The sequence below is a fragment of the Salmo salar genome, chromosome 03, assembly GCF_965601325.2.
Source record: "Salmo salar chromosome 03, fSalSal1, whole genome shotgun sequence".
NCBI lineage: Eukaryota > Metazoa > Chordata > Actinopteri > Salmoniformes > Salmonidae > Salmo > Salmo salar.
In genome coordinates this window covers 64,840,863-64,867,036 of record NC_138293.1, presented here as the reverse complement: position 1 = coordinate 64,867,036, position 26,174 = coordinate 64,840,863, and the positions used below count along the sequence as shown (strand labels likewise).

General features: G+C 40.6%; 1 protein-coding gene, 1 long non-coding RNA gene and 1 other non-coding gene across 9 annotated transcripts in view; 1 reads left to right on the top strand and 2 right to left on the bottom strand.

Moving 5' to 3' along the window:
* Window positions 1-1,574: 1,574 nt before the first annotated feature.
* On the bottom strand, window positions 1,575-1,646 carry trnat-cgu (transfer RNA threonine (anticodon CGU)). Its single transcript has one exon. It is a non-coding gene; the product is annotated as a tRNA-Thr (tRNA).
* A 7,774-nt stretch (window positions 1,647-9,420) lies between these two features.
* Window positions 9,421-24,815, bottom strand: LOC123741686 (uncharacterized). The gene is made up of 2 exons (XR_006769183.2): window positions 24,681-24,815; window positions 9,421-9,890 (listed from the first exon to the last, which is right to left on the bottom strand). It is a non-coding gene; the product is annotated as an uncharacterized LOC123741686 (long non-coding RNA).
* LOC106601114 (axin-1) overlaps window positions 16,604-26,174 on the top strand; it is a 32,217-nt gene continuing 22,646 nt past the window's right edge. For 4 of the 7 annotated variants that reach the window (XM_082973683.1, XM_082973682.1, XM_014193046.3 and 1 more), the window contains exon 1: window positions 24,319-24,475. The gene's annotated coding sequence lies outside the window, so the exon portion shown is untranslated. Of the gene's footprint in view, window positions 16,706-24,318; window positions 24,476-26,174 lie in introns of those variants that run through there. The other 3 variants (XM_082973681.1, XM_082973680.1, XM_082973679.1) reach the window with 3 other exon arrangements.

Below are 26,174 nucleotides of genomic sequence, written 5' to 3'. Positions count from 1 at the left end.
CCTCATGATTTGAATCACTGTGCAATCCTTGAACTTGTCCTTTCATAAACTACACGCTTGATTAGCATCAAGCTGACATTTCCTGTACAATAAATTGATTATGACGTGCACATTAATATCATATTGCTGCAATATACCCCTCTGTATAGAATGTAAAACAACATGTTTTGATATACAGCTCTTGTGTGCATTTAGTGAATTCACTGGGCGTTAGTTGAGTCCCAGACAGTGTCTGGTGGTCCATAGAGAGTTCAGGTACTCTCAGACACAATCTGTCTGCTACTCTGAGACCACCCCTTGAAAAGAACAGCACATTTAATACGACAACTAATCATGCAAACCTAATATCAAAACAAATAGCATTATCTAAACATTCACAGACAAGTTTAGCGTTCATTGTGCTATTCAAAAGGATCAATAACAAAGTCCTATAATTATTAGATAATCGGAGTGACAGCAATAAGAATTCCCCTCACACCTGCTGGCCCTCCCAGCCCTGGTAGACAGACGACATGACAGCCGCTCCGACCTCTCAAGCAAAACATCTTCCGTGTGTCATGGATATAACATCGCTTTAAACTTACCATGATAATATTAGACCAGTCAGCAGGATCGGAAGGAACGACTGTCTGATTTTATCTGTTGTTGTTTCTTTAAGTATCCGTGCTCCTAGTGGTGAGCTCAGCAGTGTCTGGCGGACTTGACTCAATGCATTAAATAAAATCTCGATACCAGCGCCTCAAACATTGCTTCATGGTCACGCCACGAGGTAAGAGAGGCCGTGAAGGGGGTGATGCAGTCTCAAAAACAGACAACGGCAATATGGCATTTATCCAAATATATTTGTTTTTGTTCTTAATTATAGGCTGTTGGAATTCAGAAAAACATTCTAGGCGGGGGGGGGGGGGCGTTGATGGCGTTGTCCTGCGTTGTTTTCTGCAGCAATTGGGGGGGAAAGTTTGGCATATGCTAGGCCTAGTGCAAATGGAATTATGAGTTTTATTTTCCTAAAAGTATTATACAAATATTGAAACTGGGAAATGCATTCCTCGAAATCTATGGAGAGTCACACTGTTTTGTGCGTTTAAGCTGCCCAGAACGGGGCTCCGCGCGCGCGCCAAAAGATTTTCACAATAAGGCTAATGATGAAAGGGTTTGAATATGCAGATGAAATGGGATGTAACAAAAGCAAAACATTGGGTTGTTTTAATGTAAAATTCTTACAAAAGTCCCCATGTCTCTTTTAAAATATGAATTTATTGCGCAATTTAGCACACTAATTTAGGCAGTTGCTGCCTATATGTCACGTTTCACTCTAGCTAAAATGTTATGTAAACATTGTAAAGGAAAGATTGTATGGATGTATTAAAAACATTAGTGTTTGCTGCCCCCTATTGATGGTAAAGTAGTCCCACACAATGTTTCAAAAGTCATGTTTGCAGTCGAAGTGAAAATCAACACAAATTTGACTGTTGTTGTGGCTAATCACGCTGTCCATTATAAATTCTATTTCGAGTCTGGTAATGGTACATAGATTTTTGATTTAGCAGAAATGCTATTGATAATCTCCTAAAAGGCACGGACGGGGTTCGAACCCGCGATCTTCGGTTTACGAGACCGACGCCTTACCACTTGGCCACCGCGCCTGCGCTGGTTAGCGCATGAAAGGGTTTTCCATATCTCATGTAGACGAAGTAGTATATGTTACACAGCGATCTCGTGGCGGTCCTAGGCAGTTCAATTCCCCTGAAAATGTTAAATCATTTTTTCATGGCTTATGCCGTGTGCATGTATTTTTTTGTATGTTCTACACTCAAACTATTTAAATTGGAAATAGGTCATGTTTTGTTTAAGACAGAAGTAACACAATTTCAGTTGAAAGGGAGTAGCTAGTAGGGCCCCTACCAATGCATGTCAAATATAACGTATTTTAGCATAGGCCTACTTAAATTAACTGTAACTTTGGAAGTGACATTTGGTGTGAGTAAAAAAAAAAGAACGAGGAAAATAAAATGATTTACATGAACCACAAGGGGAGGCTATTACACTGCAATGTCTTTCAATACTTCACAAGGCTAGCTAGTACACACACACGCTCATACACACACAAGCACGCACGCACGCACACAATTTATGCAATAAACAGTTCAATTAGAAATTATTATTCAAACCGCTTTTTACATTTAAATTACCCTTCAAAAATGTGATATTCAATCAGGTTTTCATTGTTGCAGACATGGGACACATTTGTCACAACATTTTAAGAATGACCCAGCAAGTAATGTAAAATTAATGTAATTGCGATTGGCCAAACATTTATATATTTTTTGGGTGCAGTGAAATATGTTGTTTTACAAGTTCAGCCATAGTATTACGGCACCCTTGAATGCCTTGTTCAAGGGCACATTGACAGATGTTTCACCTCGTCGGCTGAGGTATTCAAACCAGCGACTTTCCGGGTTACTGGCCCAACGTTAACACGTCTGTAATTTTCATCCATCCAAACCGTGCTCAAAATACTTATTGAGGCCTAAACAGGAATGCAGAAACGACAAGACGCCTAAGCATAAATGCAATATAATCTGTAAAAAAAATGTTTTGTTAACGGCAGTGTGTGTTTTGTGCTGTTGCTGATGTGTTCTTAAAAGCACAGATGGTTTGGTCAGCAGAGTTACACCAGTTGTTTTACTGGGTCCTTTAATCTTCTCTGTCGGTGGGTTCTTTGACAGTGGGAGTGGGCTTCAGTCCTACACCCTGGAGGGAGGAATAAACAAACACCTTTGGGAGAGAGAGAGAGAGAGAGAGAGAGAGAGAGAGAGAGAGAGAGAGAGAGAGAGAGAGAGAGAGAAGAGAGAGAGAGAGAGAGAGAGAGAGAGAGAGAGAAAGGAGACAGACTGCTAGTGATGGGGGAGAGGAGAGAGGAGAAGGAGAGTCATGAGGCAGGAAATGTAAGCTTGAGATGTATCCTTCTTTTCAGACTGTTAATTGCAGAACACTGGGAACAGACGGACTAACATTCAAATTGAATTGCCTTTTCTAGGGGGGAAATGTTACATTGTTGCTGAGGGTATATCGTTATAGAAATACAAATCTGTATTTTAGAATACTGCAGATATATTTATGTGTTATTTCTGAGTCTCCTGGGAAAATGCACCCCAGAAAAGGAAACGAGTTCAACTGCTCTACGGTATTGATATGGATAGTCAGTACATTTGTGTTGCCTCCACATTTAGTGATATAATATGCATGAGGCTGGTGGAGCTCTCACTATCTTCTTCTTCCCCAAAACCTCAGAGAGAAATGCTTGCCTTAGGGCTTTCATTTGATCAGATATCCTAGGGGTTGTTTCAAAGGCTTTCCAAAATGAATAAGACTCATTACCATTGGGAATGAGTCAGTGTTGAAAACCAACAGATGTTGTGGATGAAACCTTGACCTGCTTATCCCTAATCATCAGTACCTAGAGAGGAACAAAAGCTTGCTCTGTTTTATGTTAAACTATTCTTGAGGTTTTCTGGTGCTAACAATGTCTTTATTACACTAGTGTTACCTTTTATGCTTAGTAAGTATAGCAAGCAACTATACTGTGCCATATTTAAAACAAAAAATGAAATCTAAAAGCACACAATGAAAAAGACGAGTTGTGTTTAGTTTGTCTTTGCTTGCTACATCACGGCACAGGCATGGCCAATATAAATATAACTTCCACCACAGCTAATGAAGTCCCAAATAGTTGTAATTGTTTCGGAAGCAACATAAGTAGAGTGAATTGAGAAGGACAATGGAAATGCAATATGTCATGATGCAGTGTTCAGGACACAAATGGTTTGAATGAGCTCTGCTCCTACCATAGTGTCTATGATATGCAGAATGTGTCAGTCAAGATTAGTTGTGGAGGGTGTCTATTGTTTGTTTCCGTGCTCATTGTTTTGTTTGTGACTGAATTGTAGGTTGAGATTAAAAGTGACTGCAGCTGCTGGCTGCTACTTTGTCCCCTGCTGATCATCGGTGGAATTTCATTGTGCGTGGTTTATCTCAGGGTTCCATGTTCTGTAGTCTGGGGATGCTGATAGGTGCAGGGCTGCCCAGTTAGTGAAATGAGGTGAAAACAACACCAATAGTAGGAGATTATTTCTTGGTTCACAGGAATTGTGAAATCCATAAATACATGGTATACAGTGGTGAAGCGTGGAAAGTTATGGAATTTGTGGATTACAATAATCATCAACCACAACCCAAAGCATTTCTATGAGGCCTAAATGATGATCCTTGAGCTAAAAAATACTATTGTTAAAACAATTAAAATTGGTAAGAAATCTGTAGCTCACTAACCAAATTCGGTATAAGAAAGTTACTTGTATAGAGCATATTGTATTCAGTAGTGACTACCCACAGACGTCAATACATTTGAGTCATTCTTATCCAGAACGACTGCACACATTTTTGTACTGGTCCCCTATGGGAATCAAACCCACGACCCTGGCGTTACAAGTGCCATGCACTACCAACTGAGCCACACAGGACCCTCAGTTAACATCTATTCCACGTTGGTTCAACGTAATTTCATTGAAATGACACAGAAACAACATTGATTCAACCAGTGTGTGCCCAGTGGCTAGAATCAACAAACACAGCAACACACAAGTTAGGTTATTCTTACTTTTCTGCTCTGCCAGGCCCGTATTATAAATGCCAAGCACATACACCTGCCTATAACATCCAGAATATATCGCACTCTCCAGTAGCCAGATTTCAAGGTTCTGTCCAGAGCTCAGTTGGTACAGAAAATGAGGCTCTGGCCTTGGACATCCTGATCCACACAGGAGGACATTCATCCTTCTAGCAGTCATTACCAGCCATATCCATTGTCCATTGCACTTCTGTTGATAGGATTTTGTTCAGTGACTTTAACTAGGCTTTACTGCCCATTATGGATGAAGAACAAAGGCCGCAGAACATCTAGGCTTTATAGTAAAGAACAGGTATCTGAGGCATGGAGAATGTAGGGGAACATTTGAAATGAGACTGTAACAATGGTGCCTGCTCCCGTGTTTGAATCTTTATGACAAGAAATTGTATCCCTGAAACTAAAATAGTATGTAGTTTGTAATGTCATACAGCATTGATTTTGTGCTCAGAACAGGTCCGTAAATCTGTAAACAGAATCGTAAATCAATTCAGTTGTAAACCCTGAGAGATATTCCTTAGCCTGAAATTACATCATTATGAGGCATTTTTATTCATGTGATGAAACACCAAGAAACTCACTTTCTCCCTCTGAGAATAAGACAACTATTTAATGTAGCTATCTTTTTAATAATGCATTGCTCCTTGTTATAGACACACTGGCCAAACTGCTCTTTGATAAGCAGGGCTTGTTTTTCCATTCATGAGGGGAAATATGGGAGTGAGTGTGTCCATGAAAACACAGTTGGTTTCAAATGAGAAATCCACCACTATGGAATATTACCTGATAGACGCACAAAGTACAATTAAAACACTTGTGTGGCCAGAAGTCTTAGCACTTGTAGTTTATTTTGTCCAAACTGAGGTCTTTGTGTGTTTGTCTCTGTGGTCATACAATGTAGATGTCTTCATTTGTGTAATGTTTGCTTTGTATTTTTGTAGTAGTGGATCTGTTTGACGAGTCTCTCTGATGTAGTGAGGACGTCATAGTCAGAGAATGTGCAGAGAATGCTGGGAGGTGGCAATACGAACAAAATTAAACACAATATAGAGAGGACAATATGTTCTTAACACACCCATGCACACACAGATTATTTTGTAAAATGTGCATCTACAGTACTATAATAGTCACTTCCACCAAATGAAAGATTTGTAGATTGTACTTCAGCTCTAGATTTTGTTTCTTCTCTAATCCATCTGTTCAGGTAAAAATACAAAAAATTTCAGGCAAAACTTTCGATCATATTTCCTCTGCGTGAATATTTCCTCTCTGTAGGTCTACGTTCCGCTGGGGGAGTGTTAGAGAAAATCTGCAGGATAAGAAACAAATAAGACAAAATAAATCCTTGTGTCCATGACAACTTACAACTCATCTTCGATGAAGAGCGAGGAAAATAAAATCTTTCTCCCCAAGCCAGGATTTGACTGCTCCAACATCTCACCCCTCCCGAACATTAATCCTGGCTCTCCTTGATACCACTGGCCAGCTGTTTGTCCTGTGGTGCTCTCTTCTTTTTAAGAGTTACATGTCTTTGAGTTTTGTAGCTTCTCTTGTTTCTATTACAGATGCTGGCCAATGTGCCCAATGGACCGAAAAGAGAACCACTGAAATCAAGCGAAAATCTGAAAGTAAAATTTGTTTTAGTGTGGCGCAATCAAGCCAAATGCAAGTGGCAGGCGACACCATGGATGTTCGTTGGGGTAGTGTGAATGGAAAATCGGTCATTGTGGGAAGGGTTTGTTGAATCTGACCCTGGCTGCTACAAGACAAGCAAGTGTGAAATTCATATGAAAGGTAAGCAGCTGATAACGCTATACAACAAAGGCAATATCATCTCTCACCCTTTTCCCCAATGTTCTTTTCACTACTCTCATCTGCTTATACCTCTTCTCAGTGGCTGTTGTGGGTTTTGTGGCATTTCGCAATCTTCACTATCCATTAAACACATGCTAGCTTTGATCTAAAAAGAACCAAACTTCAGGTTTTATAACAAAGCACAGCTATTTCCACCACTCTCCATGGCTAGAGAGTTTATTTTTTAATCAGACTGGATAAAACCAGACTGGATTGCGGAAGAGGACTCCGTTCAGCTTTGTTTGTTCAAAGCCACTTTCATTTTTGTAATTGTCACCCCTAAGTCACATCACAAACTGTGATCATATCTGCTAATAGTAAGTGGGCTATTTCTAATGTTTACCCAGCAATTAGGAGAAAATCACTCATGCCTGCGGGGTCTGTTGCTATAGTTACAATAGGATTCTGCAGACTATCATCTGGTCCTCGCATCCTCCAATGGGGTTGCAGTGAAGAAGCTGCAACATAAAGTAAAGATGCACATCTTTCAGCAATCCACTAGTAAGAAACAGAAACAGGTTCATGAGTATAAGAAAGTAGTCTAGAGTGGCAAGCAGGCGACTGCGCCCAGTCATGGCGGACCAGAGAAATCAGAACCGACGACACACTCATCAGGAGAGCCAGGTGAGAGCATCGACCATTTTGAGACTTAACTGGTTATTGTACGAAAAAAGTATTTTACGGAACAAAAAAAACTGTGACAGTAAACAAGATTATCCTTAAAATCGAGTCTCCGACCATAAAAAAGGGAAAAGAGTCATGTGAGTGGGGTGTCAGAATGGATGAAGAGCATTGTCGGGATGAAAGCAAAAAGAATGTAGTCAAAGGCCTCTCAGAATTGTTTTGGTTTCAAATGGCGCGATCATAGAACTCCAGCTGAGCCCTTGTTAACTTACGATGTGTTTTTTTGCGATTTTCGTACATCGGAAGAACGGAAGAACAACAAAGTCGGATTGGTTGGATTAAGCGTTTGTGTCTCTAATACCTTAGTTATCCGTAGAATTTGTGACTGAGACTGTACGGGTGACAACAAATTGGCCTAGATCAATCAAAGTCCTCTAAATCTCATTACTCGGAACATCTGACAGAAAGATGCATTCAATAGACCCTATTGAGGAGCTTTGAATTCGGCCTTCCACACATCAAAGGCCTCAGTGCTGAGATTAATTTTTGTTTGGAATTGCTGTTTTTGGGAGAAAAACTAGAAATGTGGTCAGTGAATGTACGGCGAGGTAAAGGAGAGCGGCCAATGCTGCTTGTTTTGAGCTGCCCCCCTACCGGGCGGCACATGAGCCTGTCGATATGGCGGTTTGATGTCAGTCAGAAAAGAAGAACCCCCACAACAATCGCAGAGGGGGCCGGGACGGAGAGACAAGAACAGAGTAAGAGAGGGGAGAAAGGAAAGAACCATCGACAGATGAACTCAGTTGTGATTAAAGATGGCGGCTCTGCATACCGCAGACTGCGTAGCGCGGGACGTGATCCATAGCAAGACAATCGGAGCAGTCTGCATTTCAGCAGAACAAAAACAAGCATCGCGTAACAAGGTAAATTCAAATGGAGGTGGTAGTTATGCTGTCTGCACAGCTTTGAACCTTTGAGAGCGATGGCTGAATTTGCATTGTTTATCGCTCCATTTCTTTGTTATTTCAAAACAGTTTCCGTTTTTTCTTTCCAGATGATCTTGTTACTGTCACGGGCCTCCTTGTTTGCCAAGGCAGAGCACATCAATTGTTTTGACTGCTTGAAGTGCATCCCAAGCCCAAAATACTGGGCATAATGACAAGCTTTCATGCCTAATTTCATGTGCATTTGTCCAACCCAACAGATCTTCTATGATCAGAGGACTTTCGCCATTGGTTGCATGGCCACCGCTGCATGTCACTTCAGGGTTCCATTCCATAACAAACAAAAAGCAGCCTGAATATGTAGTTATATTATATGCATGTTTCGAAGAGTAGAAACTATAAGTAGTAATATAAACTCAAGACGGCAAATCGTTTAATCCTCTGTGCCTAATCCACTCTTGGGTTTGTTAGTCACGATATATTCAGCAATGACAAAGAACATCAGCAGGACTCCAGAATAGATTTTCTGACAGTCTTTCGGGTATTGCTCTTTTAAGACGTTCAAGCACTAAAAAGAGCAGCATATCAATACACCAAAGAGACACTCTTTCTTTTAAGTCCCTTCTATTCAAGTAACTTAATTATTCTTGACCAAAGCTTGACCAAAGCTTGCACTGTGGTTCAAAGTATCCGCAGCTGAAAAATACCCTCAGCCGCTGAAAACATTTGTCCGTGTTTAATTTCATTGAGTCTTGTTCATAGTTTTTTAATGAGAACCTTGAGACAAATACATATTTTTTATTGCTTTTGTTCTTATGCAAACTTAATTTTTGGTGAGTGACTTGAAAACTACTGGTTTTGAAACATGATACCGCCTTGTGTGTACAAAGAAATAGAGTATTCATTTTAATGTATAGATGGGCTGTTGTCAAGTGAAGAGGCCTCAGAGATAAGCCTATTTCAAGCAAGGCCTACAAGGGAGTGAAAATCCACATTGGCAGCTGGAACAAAAGGCAATAGAAAAGAAGAACTGGGGATGTATTAAGTTGTTAAGATTATTCTATGAAAGGAAGCTTGCATCATTCAATTAGATGATTGCAGATTTTTTTGTTGTTGATTGCAATCATTTTTTATCCTGTCACGAAGGAGAGGAAACACAAAACATTCTGATGAATGTGCTTTTTAATTCTTCGTCATTGGTTTTCATTGTCTGTATTTTAACCTCAAAACTCCATTATTTATCTTGGTTTATCCTAATTCAGTCCAATGATAATGCAAACAAATTAATAACATCAAGTAACAAATGTGAAATTAAGGATTTATTCATGTTTATTAAGAAAAATTACGGTGTATGCATTGTATGTATGCTTCGTCCATCCATCTCTGCATCTTAAAACTGTTCGTAGTGAAGCTAGAATGGTGGCAATTACTATATTTACAGTAGTATTGAGTCAATGCCTATTTCGAAAGATCTCTCTATAGCCAACAGTGGTTCTCGAGAGCAGTGTGAAAGGAAGTCAAAGGAACATCTGCAGGTCTCATTCTGTTCCCTCTCAATCTCAGTCGGCCGTTATGGCTGTCATTGCCTGTTTATTGAAAGCTTGAGCTGCATATTATTCAGTCACAGCCACTGAAATAGTTGGAACAGAACTTGAGCATTTTGAATGGGTACATGAATTAGTGACATACAGCTGAGAGATCGGAATGTCTTTTGTCTTCGTTCCTGCTGATTAGGAAGTAGGAGTGATTGTCCAGCATGTCCTCAAAGGAAGTTAGAAACTCTGAAATAAAAAGCAATGAATCAAGTAAGTAGGCGTAAGTGTAAAGTACATATGCACAGTATCCTAAACTGGGTCGTAAATGCCATACACAAATAGGACTTTATGTGTCTGGACTTTTGGCAAAGTGGTATATAGCATGTTGGGTTGGCAAGCATCATGTAACTACAGTTCCCATTCTCAATACTATCCACATTTCTACAGCAATGAATAATGTGTCACATACTGAAGTCGTTTAGAGAAATAACTCTGCAGTCAGTAAATTATCCCAAAAAGGAGTGAAATTGTAAAAGAACGGCATGCCCGTTGTTGCTTCATTACATTTCATGAGCTGTTATTCTGGGATGTGACCTTTAACATAGTCACTTTCAAACTTGTACATTGGTCGTTTTTTCCCTCTCACCAATGAGACTTTACTGTCTTTAAGCAAACACAGCTCTCAGATGTGCAAATGAGATAAAATGGGCAGGCCTGTGGGAGAGCCCTGAGATTTATTTTGGATTTACAGGAAATGTGTCTGGAAAATGAGAAGCTAAGCAATCTTAAGGAGAGGAGGAGGAGGAGGAGATGAAATTGAAATACCACTTGCTATGCAGAAAGCTCATTTCATGTCATCACAGTCTAAGACCGTGCATGAATCCCCTGCGTGGCATGGCCCAGGCTCCATTCTTGTGTGATATAACTCACTAGAGGGATCCCTGTAGAAGCATCTTCATTTGCTGTAGGTGAGCAGATGGCTGGGTCACAGACAATGGAGAACATGAAAGACACCTAGAGGCCTGGTTTAGGTTACCTTATCATCTTCGGCAGCTGTGAATTGCAGCACAGGAAATCAAGTGCGCCATTGCCCATAGGTGGCAAATGTTTAAGCTGCTGTTAATTCAGATATGAACATTTTGACTTCTGGTCTATGAGACACAAATAAAGATGGAGTATTCTGTTGCGTGTACCTGTTCATTCTATCCACTTGTAACACAATGGATCTCAGTTCAGTGAATATCTGACTATGGGCTCAATTCAATCAAGCTCACATTGCAGTAGCATAAACATGCTTTTCCACACTTGGTAGTCCCCCCCACACACACGCAGGTAAATGTTTACCATTTTCAAAACAAGACTTGTAGTCTTTGGTGGAGAAAAAAACAACAATACAATTCTATGTCAGGTCTGATTGAATCCCAAGTTTTACTTGGATTTTATCACTTTACCGCTAAAAGGCATCATGTTAAATTATAACTCAATTCATAACACGTACTATGTTGACGGTAAAGCAGTAGGATGATTAATTGCCCATGAATATTCTCTTGCAATAAAGCAGTATGATATTTTGCATGCACAGCAACTTTGTAAACCTTGCACTTTGCACACCGCATGCATACAATATGTGGATAGTGTACCAACAGATAATACATATTACTTGAACCGTTACAATGAATTGAAGGAATCATCCATGGGTATAATATAAACATTGCATTATTGTACCCAAGGGTTTGTCTCCTGATAATTCAGAAGGGAAGACAAATTAAAGCATAGCTGAAACCAAGATATATTCCTCTGTATTGCATCACTTTGTATTGTTTCACGTGTACAGAAAAATCATCAACATTTGAGACATAGTTTAACAAAGGCATTCAAAAGGAAATCCTTCTTATGTACAGTACAGTGGGGGAAAAAAGTATTTGATCCCCTGCTGATTTTGTATGTTTGCCCACTGATAAAGAAAGGATCAGTCTATAATTTTAATGCTAGGTTTATTTGAACAGTGAGAGACAGAATAACAACAAAAATATCCAGAAAAACGCATGTCAAAAATGTTAGAAATTGATTTGCATTTTAAATGGGGGAAATAAGTATTTGACCCCCTCTCAATCAGAAAGATTTCTGGCTCCCAGGGGTCTTTTATACAGTTAACGAGCTGAGAATAGGAGCACACTCTTAAAGGGAGTGCTCCTAACCGCAGCTTGTTACCTGTAAAAAAGACACCTGTCCACAGAAGCAATCAATCAATCAGATTCCAAACTCTCCACTATGGCCAAGACCAAAGAACTCTCCAAGGATGTCAGGGACAAGATTGTAGACCTACACAAGGCTGGAATGGACTACAAGACCATCGCCAAGCAGCTTGGTGAGAAGGTGACAACATTTGGTGCGATTATTTGCAAATGAAAGAAACAAAAGAACTGTCAATATCTCTCGGCCTGGGGCTCCATGCAAGATCTCACTTCGTGGGGTTGCAATGATCATGAGAACGGTGTGGAATCAGCCCAGAACTACATGGGAGGATCTTGTCAATGATCTCAAGGCAGCTGGGACCATTGTCACCAAGAAAACAATTGGTAACACACTACGCCGTAAGGGACTGAAATCCTGCAGCGCCTGAAAGGTCCCCCTGCTCAAGAATACATATACATGCCCGTCTGAAGTTTGCCAGTGAAGATCTGAATGATTCAGAGGACAACTGGTGAAAGTGTTGTGGTCAGATGAGACCAAAATGGAGCTCTTTGGCATCAACTCAACTCGCCGTGTTTGGAGGAGGAGGAATGCTGCCTATGACACCAAGAACTCCATCTCCACCGTCAAACATGGAGGTGGAAACATTATGCTTTGGGGATGTTTTTCTGCTAAGGGGACAGGACAACTTCACCGCATTATTTGACGGGGCCATGTACTGTCAAATCTTGGGTGAGAACCTCCTTCCCTCAGCCAGGGCATTGAAAATGAGTCGTGGATGGGTATTCCAGCATGACAATGACCCAAAACACACGGCCAAGGCAACAAAGGAGTAGCTCAAGAAGAAGCACATTAAGGTCCTGGAGTGGCCTAGCCAGTCTCCAGACCTTAATCCCATAGAAAATCTGTGGAGGGAGCTGAAGGTTCGAGTTGCCAAATGTCAGCCTCGAAACCTTAATGACTTAGAGAAGATCTGCAAAGAGGAGTGGGACAAAATCCCTCCTGAGATGTGTGCAAACCTGGTGGCCAACTACAAGAAACGTCTTACCTCTGTGATTGCCAACAAGGGTTTTGCCACCAAGTACTAAGTCATGTTTTGCAGAGGGGTCAAATACTTATTTCCCTCATTAAAATGGAAATCATTTTATAACATTTTTGACATGCGTTTTTCAGGATTTTTTTGTTGTTATTCTGTCTCTCACTGTTCATATAAATCTACCATTAAAATTACAGACTGATCATTTCTTTGTAAGTGGGCAAACGTACAAAATCAGCAGGGGATCAAATACTTTTCCCCCCCCACTGTATATGTCCCTGTTTTAGCAGCTAACTACCACCATGATGTAATGATGTCAGGTTAATGTGTAACGTAGAGGGTATGATAGGGTTGGGATTACCACCCTGAACATTGTATCTGATGTCCTGACCTCCTTACTCATGCTATTCTTTAGCTCTGCAACATGCAATGATAGGATATTTGACCATTTAACTGTTTGTTGATCTCAAAGTGATTATATTACAAGCACCAAAAGGCTACATTTTTCCAATTATACTTATGAGAATAATGTGTAATATTGTTATGTGAAGTTATGTGAATACTTATAAAGGAAGTGACCTCATTAGTTACAAGTGGAGACAGTTGGATGGCATGGTGTCAGTAAGAAAGCGAGAGCAAGTGCTTGGTTAATGAATGTGTTTTATTTGGTTAGATAATAATACGCTGCAGTGGATGACATCATTGTACACTATGGGATCTATTTTAACAAACTAACCTCTAACATAAATCTAAGCGCACTCAAGTTGTGGGTGTGTCCGAATTATTTTAGCTATTTTGACAGCGGGAATTATGGGCGCAAGTTGTAGGTGTTACGAGGGCTTGACCACTCACTGGCCAATGGAAAAATGCTCCGAAGTTTTTTGTGGTTGCTTTAAATTGTGTATTTACGGTGTTTGGTGTTCTGTTGTCATAAACTCTGGCGGGAGAAAATGGATGTTCGTCCTATCCGTGAAAGATAGGGCTACTAGTTTATTAAATAGCATAGAGTATAAATAACATAGGGTAGTAACACTATAATAGTCCTAGTTATAACAAATGTTTATGTATCCAAATGTTCATGTGCCTTTTAAAAAAGGTCATGTCCTTCAACATGGGAATGTTGCATTCAAATTTCGGTAGCCTTTAGCCCAAATTGCATTGCATATCCGAACAATAGACATTGCCTACCAAATATTATAATAAGATTAGCCTATCTTCGCAGTGATATGGCCTGTATGGTGACTTTGCCATGTGAATAATTTTACAGGTAAACAAACAAACAAACAGTCAAATATTAGTCTCCCTATAGGCAGAGTCGGGGTTACCAGACTATGCAAATATGAATACAATAGCTGATGCAGCACCACGGACAACAATCAGAATTCCTGCGATTTGACATCAGCAGAGAGCAGTGGAAGACTCATTTTTCAACTAAATGATAAACGAGAAACAAGCAGACTTAACTACTTGATGTTTCTAAATAGGCTTCCTACACATAACAACTTGATGTTTCTAAATAGGCTTCCTACACATAACAACTTGATGTTTCTAAATAGGCTTCCTACACATAACAACTTGATGTTTCTAAATAGGCTTCCTACACATAACAACTTGATGTTTCTAAATAGGCTTCCTGACATCTTTCATTCAATGAGCATCGCATGTGTGTAAAGATTTTTTAAGGGAGCTGGACATAAATATTATCCAAAAACTGCTCCCAAAAGCGACATTTTAATATAACATTGGTGATATGCTATTCTATTGATTAGGATACTGAGTGCCCCCGCAGGCTAAATCCATGCCATAGACAACTGCCCTACTGCTAAGACCAGCTTTTGGTCTGTCTTTAATATCCCCACAGCGCTGCCTGAAATTGGCACTTTAGTGCACGTTTTTAAGGACACACCTCAAATATTTCCACCCCTCCCACCTCAGCGTAAGCGAGCTGATATAAGACAGGTAAATTACCAACCCTGGCGCAATGGTTTGAAAAGAGCAGAGTGTCTGCTTTAAGAGGTTGAAATTGCACAATATTGTGTATTTGAGAATTGTGCTGGGTTAACGGCAGCCGAAAATAGAGCCCTACACCTTTACGAGGCTGTCATCGTGACATGTGCTGTGTCACATACCATTCTGTTCCTTAGCTGGGTTTATGGTCAGGGATGCCCTTGAAAGCTAGTTAATACCACTTGAGACAGATAGACTGTGACATGGTGTCATGATTTTAAAGGTCAAGGAGAGACCGTTAAACTCCCTAAGTATATGGTAATGGTGGTACGTAAAAATCTCTTGCCACCCCAAACTTGATGTGTACCCCATAATTATTTTTGTTACTGCACTGTGCTTTCCCTTGCATATCAACTGTATATTCCAACCAATCCTTGTAAGGCAGGTGACAAGATTTGCCATACCTGCAAAGCAAATGTGATTTCATATAACACAATGGTTTGTTGGACCTTCACTGTACCTTTGCTGCTGAGGAATTGGCATTGGTCAGAAAAGTTAGACTTGTGATTACACACTCAGTGGAATTTTCCTTATTCAAACTTGTTCTGAGGGCAGCTCTGCCTTGAGGGCAGGACAGAAGACAGCCCTTACTGTCAATAACACACCCACCCTTCACTAGCTTGTCAGCTGCCTTGTAGGGGGGGCAGGTACTAGCAGCCTGCACCTGTCATGTCATTTGTCAATCAATCCCAAGGCCAATCAACAGGTAGCTGATTGGCATCTACAGCTGCCAGTCGCAATCCCTACACATCATAAGTAGAGGAAAACTGCCGAACACAGCTGTCAAATTATTCTAATAGTTTGCTCTATGGGGGGGAACATGATGTCCATACGTTATGTGCAGACACTGATATAATGTAAAATGGACGTGCCACAAGCCAAATAAAATTCATGTAAGGGTTAACGATTATTTGAAGGCAGCTTCAATGGCTTTATATAATACTTTATGCAAGACTGACCAGAATTGCAAAGGTAGTTCCTCAATCTGTGTAAATCGTATCCATTTGCTTGGCATTACGCCCAAACTTCTCAATTTTTTCTCTTGCTGGTCAGCTGGTGTTGAGCTGAATTGGTATTCCCTGAACTCCCGGAGCCCTGGGGTTTGTTCGCCGTGGGGGGCCCAGCGATCAAATCCAGGGCCCAGGAAGGCCAGGGAGAGGGCTGTGTGTGCAGCTGCTGATGGCATCTGATGGGAGATCTGCTCTACCGTTTCCACTCAATTGGGGAATGCTGCTACAGAGCTTGTGCTATTATTCACCAGGTTATGGTAATATTGAAATAGCCCCTTATCTGGATGACAGTGCTACATAGCTGAGAAATATTTAAATAAACACAGTCTTGAGTTAAAAAGGGGTACAGCAGTACGTCTCCTTCAAGGTGCTGTTTCTGGCAGGTTTTAGATAATATTTTGAGATGCTGGTTTATTCTCTAAATAATGGCATAAATTCATTTGATGTTTATGCATTTCTTCAATTTCTATTTGAGTGAGGTGTCAAAACTTTGAAAAATAAAAGCACAAGTAAAATTTTCATTAGCATTTCACATCCTCAGAGCATTGTTGTCAAATTGAAAATATTTTATATTTGGTGATAATGCAACCAAATGTTTTCTTGTTTCTCTGTTTCAGAACCGAATGGATAAAAAATACATCCTGGTATGGCAAGATTCTCCATGGGCAGGCACCTTCATTTTGCTAGTATTGAGAGAGATGTTGTCTTTACTGGCACCTGATTTATCCAATGAGATTGCAATGGGAGCCTCAGCAAATGGGTGTCAAATTGGAGGAGAGAAATCCATTAAACAATGGAGTAACACTTTACTAAAGGTAAGGCATGTTGCTTTACATATATTTCAGAACTTGTGTCATTTTTCAATATCGAGCCTATTCATTATGTTAAAGTGAGGGGAAAAAAGTATTTGATCCCCTGCTGATTTTGTACGTTTGCCCACTGACAAAGAAATGATCAGTCATTTCCTAATGGTAGGTTTATTTGAACAGTGAGAGACAGAATAACAACAAAAAAATCCAGAAAAACGCATGTCAAAAACGTTATAAAATTATTTGCATTTTAATGAGGGAAATAAGTATTTGACCCCTCTGCAAAACATGACTTAGTACTTGCTGGCAAAACCCTTGTTGGCAATCACAGAGGTAAGACGTTTCTTGTAGTTGGCCACCAGGATTGCACACATCTCAGGAGGGATTTTGTCCCACTCCTCTTTGCAGATCTTCTTCAAGTCATTAAGGTTTCGAGGCTGACGTTCGGCAACTCGAACCTTCAGCTCCCTCCACAGATTTTCTATGGGATTAAGGTCTGGAGACTGGCTAGACCACTCCAGGACCTTAATGTGCTTCTTCTTGAGCCACTCCTTTGTTGCCTTGGCCATGTGTTTTGGGTCATTGTCATGCTGGAATACCCATCCACGACCAATTTTCAATGCCCTGGCTGAGGGAAGGAGGTTCTCACCCAAGATGTGACGGTACATGGCCCCGTCCATCGTCCCTTTGATGCGGTGAAGTTGTCCTGTCCCCTTAGCAGAAAAACACCCCCAAAGCATAATGTTTCCACCTCCATGTTTGACGGTGGGGATGGTGTTCTTGGGGTCATAGGCAGCATTCCTCCTCCTCCAAACACGGCGAGTTGAGTTGATGCCAAAGAGCTCCATTTTGGTCTCATCTGACCACAACACTTTCACCCAGTTGTCCTCTGAATCATTCAGATGTTCATTGGCAAACTTCAGACGGGCATGTATATGTGCTTTCTTGAGCAGGGGGACCTTGCGGGCGCTGCAGGATTTCAGTCCTTCACGGCGTAGTGTGTTACCAATTGTTTTCTTGGTGACCATGGTCCCAGCTGCCTTGAGATCATTGACAAGATCGTCCCGTGTAGTTCTGGGCTGATTCCTCACCAATCTCATGATCATTGCAACCCCACGAGGTGAGATCTTGCATGGAGCCCCAGGCCGAGGGAGATTGACAGTTCTTTTGTGTTTCTTCCATTTGCAAATAATCGCACCAACTGTTGTCACCTTCTCACCAAGCTGCTTGGCGATGGTCTTGTAGCCCATTCCAGCCTTGTGTAGGTCTACAATCTTGTCCCTGACATCCTTGGAGAGCTCTTTGGTCTTGGCCATGGTGGAGAGTTTGGAAACTGATCGATTGTTTGCTTCTGTGGACAGGTGTCTTTTTTACAGGTAACAAGCGAGATTAGGAGCACTCCCTTTAAGAGTGTGCTCCTAATCTCAGCTAGTTACCTGTATAAAAGACACCTGGGAGCAAGAAATCTTTCCCTCATTAAAATGCAAATCAATTTATAACATTTTTGACATGCGTTTTTCTGGATTTTTTTGTTGTTATTCTGTCTCTCACTGTTCAAATAAACCTACCATTAAAATTATAGACTGATCATTTCTTTGTCAGTGGGCAAACGTACAAAATCAGAAGGGGATCAAATACTTTTTTCCCTCACTGTATGTCTTCAGTCACATGGGCCTGCAGCCTAAGACTTGAGCTCTTATTTATAATGAGACAAAGATGTCAGGCAGATACAGTATGTCTGTGAGCAGTGCTGCATGTCCTCCTCTCTTCATCATCATCATATAGAATAGCCCATGGTTAGGTGTGGTCTTTCAAATGGTTTTCTTCACCGAGAAAATAGAGCATTCTATTACTAGCACACCACTCTGCTGCTGTTTCTGTATCTCTTCTGAACATATTTCTTGGAAATGTTATACACACACCTCACACTGCTTGTTGTGCAGTCATATGTAGACACTCCAGATAATACATTCTTATACCATGGCAATGTTTGATGTTTGTACTTGTTTCTGATTGGCTTGAAGGGCATTCTAGAGTGTGCATTATCTCCCTATGGCGAAATTTGAATGCATAATCGAAAGCTAGGACTGACGGTTTGGTTAGCTAAACTAGGAAGACTGTTTGGTTACCATCTAGAAGACATGCTAGAAACTTCAGTGGATGTTAAACACATTTCTAGCAGCAAATGAACACGTCTAGCGGCAAATGTGTTAAATTACAGCCATGGTATAAAAGGGACAATCAACTTGTTGCTCTCTGCGTTCTCTGGAAAATAATGCAACTCCGTGGAAGGTCAGTTCCACTCCGCCAGTGTGTCGTTCATTAGTTTCCATAGAATGCATAGCCTCTTATCCCTTACATAATGAATACATGTACATGTGTCATAGAGGAGGTGTGATTAGTGCAGGGGCACTGCACTCCAAGTCACTCTGTTGACAGACAATTCCTCTAGTCAGCCATTCTGTGTCATATGAGACCTCTGGCATGCTGTGTGCCCTTGTGGCTACAACGGTTGAATAATAGTGCATTTGAATGCAACTGCAAGGGCTTCATCAGGAAATCTTCACAGAGGCAATTCTCTATAGGAGGAGAGAGAAAGTTCTGACTTAAAGAAATGTATGTCACTGTAGTTTACAACTTGTCCTCATTGTTTATGGCTGATTACAGCATGATGGAAATGACATTTGCATGAAAAATCACAACTTTAATGTCTCACAGAAGGGACAAACAAAATAAAAATGAAACGTTTCATGTGTGTGTCTATAGTACCCCTCGGGGTGAGTGTACATTCCCTAAAAGTGGACTTCTAAATATTGGCATGTTGGAGAAATAAAGATAAGAAGTGTGATGGATGTTAATTAAATGGACATACTTTTTGGGGAGACTGATGCTGCGCATCCCGAGTGGCACAGCGGTCTAAGACACTGCATCGCAGTGCTAGCTGTGTCACTACAGATCCTGGCTCGATCCCAGGCTGTGTCGCAGCCGGCCGCAACACAGAGACCCATGACGTGGCGCACAATTGGCCCAGCATTGTCCGGGTTAGGCCGGCCGGACAATATGCACATGAAACAATATTCAAGACAAACAAATTGTTGATACACTCTTCTCATCTTTCTATCTAAAAAAACAGCACTGCATTGTATGAGAAATCAGAATATATTTTCCACATCATTTTCAAGATAAACAATTACTTCAGTGCAAGTCTGAAGAATACTTCTCAGAGCAAGCAGTCAAAATGTGGTGAATTCACAAGCTTCTGAAGCTAAGATATGATACATCAATATCCATCACATCCACAAACATTATGGATGTTAAGGATATCATTGCGCTGAAAAAGGATACTCATGAAATGTAAGAAATCAATTATAGACCATATGAAACCTTGTTGAAAGTTGGCTTTACAGAGCAAGTTTCAAGATGATCCAACGTAAGGTGCATATTTTACAAAAACTTGTCCTGGACGGATGTTACATTGCCTGTCCCAGTCACCCCACTATCTTTATAAGATAGTAGAAAATGAAACAAAACTTTGGTCTGTATTGCTTCATTAACATCTTCATAACTAACACTGGAGGACAGCTGTGAGTGGAAAAACAAGCTCTGTGAGCCCTTTCTGAAAAACCTTTGAGAATAGGCTGCCTACTCTAATGGTCCAAATTTCCTACATAAACTGTTCAAATAAAGCTTGAACTCCAACATATAGAATAATTATGAACGTGGTTTCATTTGGAAATGACTAACTTTATTTGAATATGCTCAGGTTGACCTTCCCACGGAATCACCCTTCTCTTATTTGTATTGCACATATTGAAGCACACCATGGTGGCATAAAATCTGCACTTCAAAGGCGACTCAAAAGAATATAACAAGAACTGACCCTTCATACGACTTATTTCTCAGAGAGTCTTTCGTATTTGTCCATCTTACTTTAAAAAACAAGAAAACATTTATTAACCTGATAAGAGTCAAAGACAAAAAGGATGAGGTCACTGAATTCTCAGAAGAAGATGGCTCCAGGCCAGTCATATAAAGTAGATCATTTACAGTACATGACACACACGTTACTGTTGTTACATTTTTTGCCATTGGAGGTGAAAGAGTTTATTAACAAAAAAAAGATAACTTGAGAAATACCAGCAAATAGCCTGAGCAAGGTCAAAACACATTTGTATTTTGTAAGTGCACACAAAAACTCAGCCCAATGAGAATTTTTTTTTCAAAATAATTATTTTTGGTTGACAAATGTGTCATTAATTGAATAGAAATTACAGTTGAAGTCAGAAATGTACATACACCATAGCCAAATACATTTCAACTCAGTTTCACAATTCCTGACATTTAATCCGAGTAAAAATTCCCTGTCTTAGGTCAGTTAGGATCACCACTTTATTTTAAGAATGTGAAATGTCAGAATAATAGTAGAGAGAATGATTTATTTCAGCTTTTATTTCTTTCATCACATTCCCAGTGGGTCAGAAGTTTACATACCTTCAATTAGTATTTGGTAGCATTGCCTTTAAATTGTTTACCTTGGGTCAAACGTTTCGGGTAGCCTTCCACAAGCTTCTCAGAATAAGTTGGGTGAATTTTGGCCCATTCGTCCTGACAGAGCTGGTGTAACTGAGTCAGGTTTGTAGGCCTCCTTGCTCATACACGCTTTTTCAGTTCTGCCCACACATTTTCTATAGGATTGAGGTCAGGGCTTTGTGATGGCCACTCCAATACTTTGACTTTGTTGTCCTTAAGCCATTTCGCAAGTATGCTTGGGGTCATTGTCCATTTGGAAGACCCATTTGTGACCAAGCTCTAACTTCCTGACTGATGTCTTGAGATGTTGCTTCAATATATCCACATAATTTCCCTCCCTCATGATGCCATCTATTTTGTGAAGTGCACCAGTCCCTCCTGCAGCAAAGCTCCCCCACAACATGATGCTGCCACCCCTGTGCTTCATGGTTGGGATGATGTTCTTTGGCTTGCAAGCCTCCCCCTTTTTCCTCCAAACATAAGGATGGTCATTATGGCCAAACAGTTCTATTTTTGTTTCATCAGAGGACATTTCTCCAAAAAGTATGATCTTTGTCCTCATGTGCAGTTGCAAACCGTAGTCTGGCTTTTTTATGGCGGTTTTGGAGCAGTGGCTTCTTCCTTGCTGAGCGGCCTTTCAGGTTATGTCGCTATAGAACTTGTTTTATTGTGGATATAGATACTTTTGTACCTGTTTCCTCCAGCATCTTCACAAGGTCCTTTGCTGTTGTTCTGGGATTGATTTGCACTTTTCACACTAAAGTATGTTCATCTCTAGGAGACAGAACGCGTCTCCTTCCTGAGCGGTATGACGGCTGCGTGGTCCCATGGTGTTTATACTTGGGTACCATTGTTTGTACAGATGAACGTGGTACCTTCAGGCATTTGGAAATTGCTCCCAAGGATGAACCAGACTTGTGGAGGTATACCATTTTTTCTGAGGTCTTGGCTGATTTCTTTTGATTTTCCCATGACGCCAAGCAAAGAGGCACTGAGTTTGAAGGTAGACCTTGAAATACATCCACAGGTACACCTGCAATTGACTCAAATGATGTCAATTAGCCTATCAGAAGCTTCTAAAGCCATGACATCATTTTCTGCAATTTCCAAGTTGTTTAAAGGCACAGTCAACTTAGTGTATGTAAACTTCTGACCCACTGGAATTGTGATACAATGAGTTATAAGTGAAATAATCTGTCTGTAAACAATTGTTGGAAAAATTACTTGTGTCATGCACAAAGTAGATGTCCTAACCGACTTTCAAAAACTATAGTTTGTTAACAAGAAAATTGTGGAGTGGTTGAAAAACGAGTTTTAATGACTCCAACCTAAGTGTATGTAAACTTCCGACTTCAACTGTACATTTCCCTCCACGTGGGCCAGCCCACTACCAATTACAGTTCTAGCCAATGAGCTCTAGCCCCTCGCATTTGAGTGACAGCTAGAAAGAAGCCTGCCCAGCATTATCCAACAAGATTGCAGTGCAGGCCCAAAGGCTCAGTGGACACAGGAGAGAGAGAGAGAGTGAGAGCAATTACTTGGTACACATATCTGGCGTAGTACGCAATTTTCGGGGACCACTTTGTGCACGGATAATCTCTTTAATAAAATGTGTCTTGAAGCACATACAGTCATATCTAACCTCAACCAGGTTACAACAACACTGGGTGTAACTAAGTATACCTCAAGATGTTGTTTACTCTGATCATTTTACACAACACCAGGACCTCCAATTCTAGAAGGGCTGCACATATGCCAGATTTGTGTTGGCTCATTCAGTTCAGGTGTAAATCCCCCCTAAAATATAATGTAGTTGAAAAATATTTACAGTCATTCTCTGTACTTTTTGAATTATCTAATCTAATCAAACCATCAAGACCAGTAATGGCTTTCTGCATTCCAATGGCCTTTGATCTCAGTACAATAAAGCCTTGAGATTACAGACCTGATTTTTTGCAGGTGTGTTCAGCTAGTTTGCAGGTCTAGATCAACACACGACGTGTGAATACACAGTCAAAACCCATATTGCCCTTGCAAATACACATTCCAGTAAAAATAAATGTTAATTCTTACTCCCTTGTGTATTTCTTAAAGGGGGCTAAAGATTCGAATAGCAAGTTGAAAGGCACCTGCATGAACTTTTGTCTAAGTATTTCTCTCCTTTGGTCATGTGGAGGAATACAATCACAGGCATACCTTTGATCTTTATCTCTTTACAAGCTGTGAGAAGGGAGCTAGAAGAGTTAAAGAGTAACATCATACCACCCTGCATTTCTCTTTGGTAAACTCCTGCAGAGCTGATAGAATTAAATGATAAGATACAATAATTCATTGGCTGTTGTAATGTAGTGGACATATGGTGATAATAAACCTCTCTCTGGCTCTCTTCTTGTGTGACATTCAAGGTAGATAAGCTGCACTCCATGTTCATATTCCCTGTGTGTTGATATTGATGTTTCACGGACATTTTCAAAGTGAACTAACTACAGTACAGTGGCAGCAGGCAAACACAATAACTCCATTCTTCATTATTCTGTGCCAGCCGTATACATGAAAGGACAACTACATTAAATTATTACTTGCCTTTTTGAATCTATATTCTCACAACAGTTCCTTGGCAACAGTTCTTGTGAAAATATTGTAAATAGTGTTCGTAAAGAGACAGGTGGTCCACGGTCTCTGATTGCCACATCATCTGCTTTTACACGCGGCATTGTTCCTCTCCTTACAAAATGTTATGTTTATCTCTGTAAGAATATCGCTTATACATTTTTTCCCTGATATGAGCGTTTTCATTTCACCCTTTTCTGCCAAAGGATTTCCAAATAACGGTATAGATGTGACGTTATCATTCTAGGCTTTTGATTTGTTTAGATGGTTTGATCAGGTTGCCTTTATTATCATCAATACATGTGATAAAATATATTGTCGCCTGGGTAGACAAAGCCTAGCTACAATATAGAATATTTGTAGAGAACGCACATCATCCCTCTCCCCCCAGTTCAGGCCCCCCCATTCCATTTCTTCTACACCGCGGCAGTATGTTTTTTTGAACGCTGGTGGCGCTGTACATCTTCTGAACCACCACACAGACAGGAGTGAGAGACAGCCATGGAGAGGTGGAGAACGGACTGTTTTCTTTGTTATTTTTAAACTCTTGCTATTCGCATCTATGACACGATTCACAGTGAGCTGTACAAGCAAACATTCCCGATGCACTCGAAAACGGCAAGTAGGTTTTCACAGGTGAAGTATAGAGCACTTTTTTTCAGCTCATGGTTTGGGATTGCGGTAGCCGGAGATGATATGTGCCATCGCTTTGCTGTGTGTGCGCGCGCTAGTCAATTCCGAGATCGAGTGTTCTATCTCTGCTGCGTCTTTTATCGATTCTGAAAAATGGTGGGGTGTTGGTCGTGAACAACTCTGAACATTCATTACCTAAGATACTTACATTTTAGTAGGCAAATAGTGTTGCAAAGTTGTGTACTAGTCGGTCGGCTGCGGAAGGGCCTGGCTGTGTGTACGGAGTTTGTTTCTGCCTCCCCTCCCCCATCCGTTTCTGCTGCTGTGCTGCTCATACTCAGAGGCCAAGACATGAATGCAATGAATGTGGGGCTCACTTCAAAGCATTAGGGATGGTAGGGAATGGGTGTAGTAATACAGTTATAGTAGCGACAGATTACACTCTTTGGAAATGTATGTGCATATTACGAAACTGAAGACCGCAACACAGTATTTGTGAATGTGCGCATGATAATACATGCACGATCTACGTGTTCACAGTTGGAATCATATCACAGCCTGTTCTTGATAATGTGATCTTGCTATTTTGGTAAATGTGCTACTACGTAGGCTACATTGTGGTTTAATAGAATTCCAGCATCAATATTGTTACTTTTTTTTTGTTCCAGTATAACGTCAGCTTCCTACATGTTACGTTGTTGCTGCAAGGCTATGTTGCTAAGGCAATTGATTCCAACAGTGTTGTTTTGGTATTGTACACAGTGAAAGTTGTGAATTCATTGCAGGCTTCGTTTTTCATTCTCACCTATGCTTTTCCCCCTGATTTTTAAATGGAGCCGTTTAATTAAAGCAGTAAAGAGGGGAACTTAAATGTATGGTTTGATATTGACATGTCAAATTGTATGTAATGTTGATGATTGTACAAATCATTCTGAGTAGTTGGCTGAACTAATGCCCAGTGGTCAAAGCAGTTGTCATTAGCTAACGTCCAAGATCAAGTTCTTATTTACAGTGAGACCTCTCAGGTAGCAGGCGCAGCACGTATAACATACACATAAGTTAAACAATATCATAGATGCAACAGTCAAAAGTACACACAATGCCCAGCCAGTAAACCAGTCAGTAACATATTGAGTAATGTGCAGCATTTAATTAAGAGGTAGTGGGAAAACACATGCAGTTATCAGTTAAAATCACTGACAGTTTGTTTTTAAATGTACCAGTTGGCTCAAAAGAGCATAGTTTATGTTTTTTTGAAGCGTGGTCCAGTCTCTAGCAGCAGGTAGTTGAAAAGCATTTTCACCAAAGATGCTGCGTATCTTGGGGATTGCCAGGTTTATGTAATTGCTGGATCTCGGGTTGGTGTTGGTGGTGCGGAGTCTTAGTAGTGAGCTGAGATAAAGGGAGGCCTTGCCGAGGAGGGATTTGTATATGAATGTGAGCCAGTGGGTTTTATGTCATACATGTAGGGATGGCCAGTTAATGGATGACTATAAGTCACAGTGATGGGTTTGGAATGGGGCACTAGTGACAAAGCTTATGGCAGAGTGGTAAAGTTCATCCAGTTTATTGAGGGTGGACTTTGGGGCCATATTGTAGATGACATCACCATAATCCAGGATGGGAGTATTGTCATTTGGACCATGGTGTGTTTAGCACTGTGTGTGAATTAAGATTTATTCTGATAGAGAAAGCCTATTCT